We start from the raw sequence: 9,442 nt of genomic DNA on the forward strand, positions 1-9,442 counted from the left end.
ACTGGCTCTGTGATTCTCTGGGGTTTTCCCTCAAGATTTCAAAATGACTACTGCTGCTTCAGAAATTAAGCCATGTTCACAGCAGGAGGAAGAGAGGAAGTGAGAAATGTCAGGCACATATTTCCCTTTCATCAGGAAAGCAAAACCTGTCCCACATCCTCCTAGCACTTGAGTCTAATTCTACTAATGCACATCAGAATTCAGGATCTCTGCCTTAAAACGAATCTTGACCAACACCTATCATTTTGTTCCCCACCACCCCAACAAAATCAAAGTTCTCCTGGCAAGGAAGAAAGGAGGATGAACATGAGAATACAATTAATAGTGTTTGCTCGTTCAGCTATGCCAGACTGCCAGCTGTTTCCAGGCAGAAACTACCTTACCTTTGTCTCCCCTCAAGATGTCTAGCATCTTCAAAATGTTGATAGATAGAATCTTGCAACCTGGAATTGAAATGTCACATTTAATTTCTCTCATATAGTCAATCTCATTATAATAAATTCTATGTGGCATCCGCATTTGGGGTTGATTTGGCATTTCATTGTATTAGCCACATGGCTATAAATTACATTCCCAGTCAATAGACGAAAACAAACTTGATGTGAGCTTTCCCTACAGTACATGAAAAGTGAAAAGCAATGCTAGCCACTTACTGTGTTGGTTAAGGATTTACTACCTTAGCAGATAAACCCCAAATCTCAATGACTTAACACCATGGAAGCTTATTTCTTGCTCAAATAAAGTGCAACAGAGGTGTTTCTGACCAGTAGGCAGCTCTCCAGGTGGAGATTCAGGGATTCAGACTCCCTCCACCTTGGAGATTCTATCTTCAACTAGGGATTTCCAAGGTTGTTGCTAAAAAGGAAAGAGCACAGAAGATCACATGTGGGAGGTCTGGCAGGGCAAGCTTTGAAGGGACACATACCACTTTCCCCCACAGTCCTCCGGCCAAAACTTTGTCACATAATCACACCCTAATGCCAGGAGGCTGCAAAATGTAGGCTAGCTGTGGACCAGAGGGAAGAGGAAACAGGTTCAGTGAACCTAGCACCAGACTCCGCCACATCTGTAAAGGGAAAGAGACAGATACCAGACTCACAACTGCTGCTTCTCCTGATTGTTCTTTTTTTCTATTTCTTCTCTTTCTTTCCTTTTTTCCCTTGTAAAGGATCTAGTTAATTCCTTTTTTTTAAATTGAAGTATAGTTGACACCCAATGTTACATTAGTTCCAGGTGTACCACATAGTGATTCCACAAGTTTATATATTATGCTTTGCTCACCACAAGTGTAGTTACCATCTGTCACTATAAAATGCTACTACGATACCGGTGACTATGTTCCCTATGCTGCACCTTTTATCCCCGTGACTTACTCATTCCATAACTGGAAGCCTGATCTCCTAGTCTTCTTCACCCATTTTGCCCATTCCCCTACATCCTTCCCCTCTGGCAACCATCAGTTTGTTTTCTGTATTTACAGGTCTGTTTTTGCTTGTTATTTATTCATTTATTTTGTTTTGTTTAGATTCCATATATAAGTGACATCATATAGTATTTGTCTTTTTTTACTTATTTCACTTAGCATAAAAGCTTCTAGGTCCATCCATGTTGTCTCAAATGACAAGATCTCATTTTTTACGGCTAAGTAATATCTCTCTCTCTCTCTCTCTCTCTCTCCACCCCCCCCCCGCTCTGTGTGCGTGTGTGTGTGTGTGTGTGTGTGTGTGCGTGCGTGCACCACTCTTCTTTATCCATTCGTCTACAGATGGACGCTTGGGTTGCTTCCATATCTTGGCTATTATAAATAATGTAATACACATGAGGTACATATATCTTTCTGAGTTTTCTATTTTTTGAATCTTTGTTCTGAGGTTAAGAGATTTGGGTGGATGGTTTGGAAATGCATCTTGCTTCTAGTGAGGCTCCCTGAAGTGTTTGAACCCAGAAGACTAAAAGGCATTAAGGCTAATTGTTCTTTAATGGTTGTGAGAAATATAAGCAGGGTTCAGGTCTTAGAAAAGAACTCCTTATTTTAGGAAAGTGACTCATTCATGGGCAGAGACTAAATGTCTCTTGTAAAGAATGGAACAAATAAGACCACCCTTTGCACAGGTATATAATTTTATTATTTACAGGCTTTTTTTAACATTACACATTGGGCTTGGATTTTAGTTTTTATATTACCTATATTCTCATTGCCTATGTCATTATATTTAGTAAAAAATGTTCTTCTGTTAAGAGGTATATTCTTATTTGGCTTTTCCATCTAGAATAGGAAGCCTGTCCTTCCCCAATAGGCCATAAGTGGCACAGACTTGTCTATATTCTCTCCTCAAAATGTACTCCTGGAAGGTCTTTGTTCCTAACTGTGAGTGGGAAGGGGGTCTGATGCCCACAGGCCTTCAGCTGGTGACTGCTTCTTGCTGGCCCTCACGCCACCCAGAGTTCGCTGGTGTACATCCCCAGGGAGCCTGACCACCCATCTTTCTCACTTCCTACCTCTACAGCACTTTGTGACATTTGGGTTGAAATCAAGAATGTTATCAATTCACTTAGTATAGACTCAGGGGGGCAGAAAGCAGGCTCATCCATATTGACTGGCACTGAATTTCCAGCTTAAAAACTTCAGCTATTACATCAAGTGCATACATGTCATTGAGTATTGGTCCGGATTTTCCCTAGAGAAACAATAAGAAATACATACTAAGAGATTAATTTTAGAGAATTGACTCATGCAGTTGTGAGGGCAGGCCAGCAGGCTGGAAATTCAGCCAGAAGTTGATATTGAAATCTTGAGACCATTTCTTTTCTGGAAAAGCCTTGCTTTTGATTAGATTAGGCCAGTTGTCAAGGGTGATATACTTTACTTAAGGTCAACTGATTGTAGGTGTTGACTATATCTATAAAATACCTTCACAGCAACACCTAGATCTGTGTTTGATTAAATCACCATGTACTATAGCCTGGCCAAGTTAACACAGAAAACAAACCCTCACAGTAATGAAAGTGACTGAAAAAGATATTGTGCTATATGCCTCCTAGGAGTTGTTTCCTTTTCACATCAGAAAGTTTTTTGAAAAAAGGCAACAGTCTCTTAAGCACTAAATGTCACATTTGGGGGTCTATCAGGATGCTTTTTTTAAAGAATCTGTAGTTCAGTCTAAGCCGAATGTCAACCCTAGTGGTAGTTTTTTTTATTTATAATTGAATCCTAATTGTCTCCTTCTCCATAGTTAATGATTTTTCAAGCTTAGATTAAAACTGAAAGGTGAATGTTGGGATGAGCACTGGGTGTTGTACGTAAGCCAATTTGACAATAAATTTTAATAATAATAATAAAAAAAAAAACCACTGAAGGGTGAAGTCTAACCTTTAAAATGGTCTCCCTCATGCTCCTGAAAATACAGCTCCAATAGGACATCTCCCTCTTGTTTTTTATCAGCGCCTCCAGATATCTGCAGCTTCAAACAGCCTTTCTTTGGAAAATCAAATCTGAAAATATTCAAAGTGCTGGCCTTCAGCTCTGCAGACTTTTGACAACGTACATTAAGTGCAATTTCTCAAAATCTGTTTCTTTTCATAGCCTGTGGCTTGCCAGTGATTTCTGGGAAATGTTGATTATAAGATAAGCTCTTTTCAGTCAGTTTCAAAAGGTGACGCCCAGGTAGGTAATCGTTAAGTAGAGGCATCTCTGCAGAGAAATGAGGGAGTGAGCCAGCCCCTCTGGGTCCACCGTTGTCATTGCGGGGAGTTGTGAACCTACCCATTCAGCGCTTGAAAAGCAGTGCCTGCCGGGAGCACTCACAAGCAGCTTGTGAGCTGCCCTCACAAGCAGCTGCGTGGGGGACAACGAGGGGAGCTGCAACATTGTGTACGTTAACTTTTCAATGCAATTTCTAAAGCCAGGGAAGAGGGCAGGAAAACATACAGGCTTTGTCACGAGCCAGCCCTTAGATCCGTCCTTGAGTCATTCTGTTAAGTAGAACCGGGTAATTGTCTCACTGGAGACCCGCAGAAACAGCTCGTGGGAAAGAACGATTTGCACCTGGAATATATTCATTAGCTCGCGTGTCAAAAGCCACACATCGATAGAAACCAAAATCTTGGCATTCTTTGCAGGCAGCCTTGAAACTTGAAGGGCAGAAGCCACGTGCTCAAGTGGCCACCTGTCTTCCTCTTTTGGCCCCACCTGCCCAGCAAGGCTGGTGGCAGGTGGTGGGAGGGGGCGACCAGAACTCCTGGGGATCTGTGTTGAAAGACCAGAGAAGGCAGACACCTTGAACAAATAAGTACTCCGTTAAAGGCCTGTTTTCGGTTTCTTGGGACCCTCGAACTGGTCTAGCTTAAATTGAGAGGGGATTTGGTTTGCCTCAATGGCTCTTTCCTCCCACTCATAGTCACGAAGATAGCTTTTTTCATTGTCATTAAAATACATTTAATATACACCATTTTTGCATTGCCCTCTGCTAAAATTTGCACAAAGATAATGTCCCTAAGCCCTGGAAAAGTAGAAAGAGCACTGGACTCAGAAGCCTGGGTTTCAATTCTGGGTCCATGTAGGAACATTTATTAAAAACCTTAGTTGCAAGGCATAAGTAACCCTCCTGGAATTACCTTGGGTGATTGGGTGGGACAGAGTGTTGACTATAAAGACATACACACATTGAAATGGGAATGTGAAGGCTACTCGGAAAGGGGGCGGGAGGGGGTGGCTCTGCTGGTTGCCAGGTGTGGTCTCTTTCCTGCTGTGTCTGATTTGCATTGTGTGCCCCTCATAACTCCAGCCTATCACCTCCCACTACTGAGTCCTCATCTTCTCTGTTTCCTTTTTTAATATATTTTATTTTTAGGTATCTCTGCACCCAATGTGGGGCTCGAACTGAATACTCTGAGATCAAGAGTCACCTACTCCTCTGACTGAGCCAGCCAGGTACCCCTCTTCTGTTACTTAATTCAGATTCTCAAGCAGTAATATGATTGTTTGAACTTACCTTTAAAAAAAATTTTTTTACACTTATTTATTTTTTGAGAGACATAGAGAGACAGAGCACTAGTTGGGGAGGGGCAGAGAGAGAAGGAGACACAGAATCTGAAGCAGGCCCCAGGCTCCGAGCTGTCAGCACAGAGCTTGATGTGGGGCTCAAACTCACAAACCATGACATCATGACCTAAGCCAAAGTCGGACACTCAACCGACTGGGCTACACAGGTGCCCCTGAACTTACCTTTTAAAGTCAGCCCAATAAGGACTGGCTGCTTGTGGGACAAAGTTCCCTCCCTGGTCAACCAAGTGTGTTGAGCAGCTGTCTTCCCTCCCTCTCTAAAAGGGGTGTGGCAGGCCAGGTACTCTGAGGCTTGGTTTGTCCAAAACACGTGGGCTGGTTATTTGACCTCCCCAAGATGCTGGTTCTTCCACTAAATTATGATGTCAGCACCTGTCTCAGCCCACAGAGTTATCACTCATGCACACAAAAATGATTTATTGAGGGGCACCTGGGTGGCTCAGGCGGTTGAGCCTCCAACTCTTGGTTTCAGCTCAGGTCATGATCTCTCGGTTAGTGGGTCTGAGCCCCACATCGGGCTCCATGCTAGAGGTGTGGAGCCTCTTGGGATTCTCTCTTTCCCTCTCTCTCCCCTCCCCTGCTCGTCCTGTCTCTCTCTCAAAATAAATAAATAAACTTTAAAAATCATTTATTGAGCTTTTATATAAAACACTTCTATTGCGCACTTTCCAGGCACCGTGCTCAGCAATGGGGATACAGGAGGGAACAAAACTGATGCAGATCTGCCCCCATGGAATTGATGGTCCAGGATCAAACAAGATCCTATCTGTGAAAACACAGACCCCACTGTCCCACCTGCAGCCCCACTGCAGACTCAATTTTAAGATTCCTTCCTTCATCAAAAAATTCTTAAGCATCTACGTAAGTCACATCAGCACATGGAATCCAAAGACAATAACACATGGTTTCTGATCTCAAGGAACCCATGGTTCATTTGAGAAACAAACATGTAAGCAAACAGTGATGTGCAAAAGCACAAAATAGCAGGTAAAGTAGGAGATGTGGGAAAGGAAACTTCACTTTGGCTGAGGAAGTCAAAGAAGGCTTCTCAGAGGCAGTGACACCTGAGCTGAGATTTAATGGCTAAAGAGGGCATAAATAAATAAATAAATAAATAAATAAATGGCGAAAATAGCTTGATAACACCATCATAGTTATGTAGAAATGCACTACCCTTAGGAGATGAATGAGTATTTAGAGGGTAACGTTAATCATGACATTTATAAGTAGTTCAACAAAAATGTGGGAGTGTGTGTATATGTGGTATCTGTGTGTCTGTGTGTGTGTGGAGAGAGAGAGAAAGAAGGCAGATGTGGCAAAATGTTAATTCTTTTTTTCTAAGTTTTTTTGAGAGAGAGGGAGCACAAGTGGAAGAGGGACAGAGAGAGAGATGGAGAGAGAAAATCCCAAGCAGGCTGTCAGTGCAAAGCCCAAGAAGGGGCTTGAACTCATGAACCATAAGATTATGACCTGAGCTGAAATCAAGAGTTGGATGCTTAACCAACTGAGCCACCCAGGAGCCCCAAAATGTTAGCAATTCTTATATCTAAATAGAGACTTGGGTACGCAAAGTTAGAGTGGCTCCCACGATCCCCACCTCCTGGTGTTCATCCTCTTATGTGACTTCTTATCATTGAGTGTGACCAGGACCTGTGACTTGCTTCTACAAAATAAAAAAAGGCAAAGGTGACAGGATGTACATGTTTAACCACATGATTATGTAATTAAATTATGCAAGACTGTGGCTTCTGAGTGGAGTCCCCCTCTCCCTTGCTTGCTATCTTCGAGGAAGTAACTGGCCATGTCGGGGATCCCACATGGCAAGGAACTGTCGTGGCCTCTGGGAGCTGAGGATGGCCCCCAGCTGACAGCCAGCAAGAAATCAGAGCCCTCAAAGAACTGAAGTCTGCCAACAACCTGAGTGAACTTAGAAGCAAATCCTTTCCCAGTCAAGTCTCAGATGAGAACACAGCCCTGTGGGACACCTTGTGCAGCCTTGTGAGACCCTAAGAACAGGACCCCGCTAAGCCATGCCCAGGATCCTGACTCACAGAAACTGTGAGATAACAAATTGGTGTTGTTTTATGCTGCTAAATTTGTGATGTAAGTTTGCACCAATAGAAAACCAATACAATTAATAATTTTATGTGTCGACTTAACTGGGCCACAGAGTGTCCAGATGTATTTGGTCAAACATTATTCTGAAAGTTTCTGGGAGGGTGTTTTTGGATGAGATTCACATTTAAATAGGTAGACAGTCTGTCCTCCCTTACATGACTGGGTCTCATCCATTCAGTTGAAGGCCTCATAGAACAAAAGGTTGATCTTGCCACACATTATTAAGAGAAAATTCTTCCTGCCTGACTGCCTTCGAAGTAAGATATCAGCTTTACTTCCTGCCTTCGAACTTGAACTAAAATTTTGGTTCTTCCTGGATCTCAAGCCTGCTGGCCTTTGAACAAGGGCTACACCATCAGCTCTCCTGGTTCTCGAGCCTTTGGAATACATAAGGATACACAGATGTTACTGCAATATTCTTTTCAGCTTTTCTACATGTTTGAAAATATTCAAAATAAAAATGGGCAGAAGTGTTCTAAAGTCAGGAAATGTGTGGGGCACCTGGGTGGCTCAGTCAGTTAAGCGTCCGACTCTTGATTTCAGATCAGGTCGTTATCTCACAGTTCATGATGAATTCAAGCCCTGCCATTGGGCTTCATGCAGTGTCTGCTTGAGATTCTCTCTCTCTGCTGCTTGTCTGCTCACGCTGTCTCTCTCTCTCATAATAAATACATGAACTTTAAAAATAAATAAATAAAACTAAAGTCAGGAAATGAAAGGAGACCTGCTTCATTCCCTATTCTCAACCTCCCTCCTTTCCCTTTTTCCTCAGTGAATCTACTTTATTTAATATGAGATTTTAAAACACACAATAGACATGTACTTAAACATAAATAATACATCTACCCTCTTCTGTGCAGATTTATGCTTTATAAACATCACACTGAGTAAGTTTGGCCTTAACCTTTGTTCTGAAAATGTTTCAGAATTTTTTTCTACTGCCACATTACAAGATAAATGTCAGTCTAAATGAAGCCTTTTCTATAAAATTCAGCAGCTTCACAGATGGTTTCTAATTCACTACATTTTTTTTTTTTTTTGGTTGAAAATAATTCCAAAAGCTCTTAAGTTTTCACCAGAACATAACGTTACCCTTGATGCAGTGTGAGGTCAATTAAATAAACTCAGACACTATCCTCTAGGAGTTATCAGCCAAACTGAGAAAATTATGTAAAAGTAAGATTTTATCTAGTATTAACATAATCACTTTTTTCAGAAACCTCAATAATTACACATTGGCCGAATGGCTTATCTTGCCCCAGGTTGCTTTCCCTGATGTGACTTGATGAACAGTCCTATGCAGAAAGTGAATAAGCTTAGAGGCAAATGATGCAAATAAGCCTCAAATTCATTTTCTGAAATGGGGCTCCTGGGTGGCTCAGTCAGTTAAACATGCGACTTTGGCTCAGGTCATGATCTCGTGGTTCGAGGGGTTCCAGCACTACATCGGGCTCTCTGCTGACAACTCAGAGCCTGGAGCCTGTTTTGGATTCCGTGTCTCCCTCTCTCTCTGCCCCTCCCCCACTCGAGCTCTGTCTCTCTGTCTCAAAAATAAATAAACATTAAAAATTTTTTTAATTCATTTTCTGAAAAACATACATTAAAGGAACCCGTAAGAATGGAGATTATATTTTTAAGGAGGTCTGCCACATAGTACAGAAGTGATTCTCCACTCTAGCTGCACATCACAATCCCCTGGGGAGCTTAAAAAAGTAGTGATACTTGAGTTCTCATCCCCTCATCCCAGAGAGCCCAATTTTGGTCTGGTGTGTGGTCTGGGCATCAGGAATTTTAAGCTCCTCCCTTCCTTCCTTCTTCCCTTCCTCCTCCCCCTCCTTCTCCTCCTTTTTTTTTTTTTTTTTTTTTTTTTTGTTTAACTCATCCAATGCTTATTGAATAGTAAACTGTTGCCAACACTGCTGAAATCTGCAAGTCACTCATCCAGATTCCTCTCTTGGCCACCCCCTGAGACGGAAGCCCCAAGCAGGACCACCCCGAATGCCAGAGAGTAGCCAGGGCCTGGGAGATGCCAGGAGAAGGGGAAAAGCAGGGAGAGGAAGAAGCAAGGAAGGGAGGGTGCAGAGCTACACTCCCAGGGACACACACACACACACACACACACACACACACACACATACACACACAAGGACCAGGGTTTGTCTCTGCCCCCACCCAGCAGCCACAGGGACATCAGGGAAAGAGACCATGCACCCACAAGACATTTCAGTCCTTCCCATCTTGAAGTGTCTGCCACAAGGGGCT

Source organism: Panthera pardus, unplaced genomic scaffold (genome assembly GCF_024362965.1).
Source record: "Panthera pardus isolate Hobbes unplaced genomic scaffold, ASM2436296v1 HiC_scaffold_2, whole genome shotgun sequence".
Taxonomy (NCBI): Eukaryota; Metazoa; Chordata; class Mammalia; order Carnivora; family Felidae; genus Panthera; species Panthera pardus.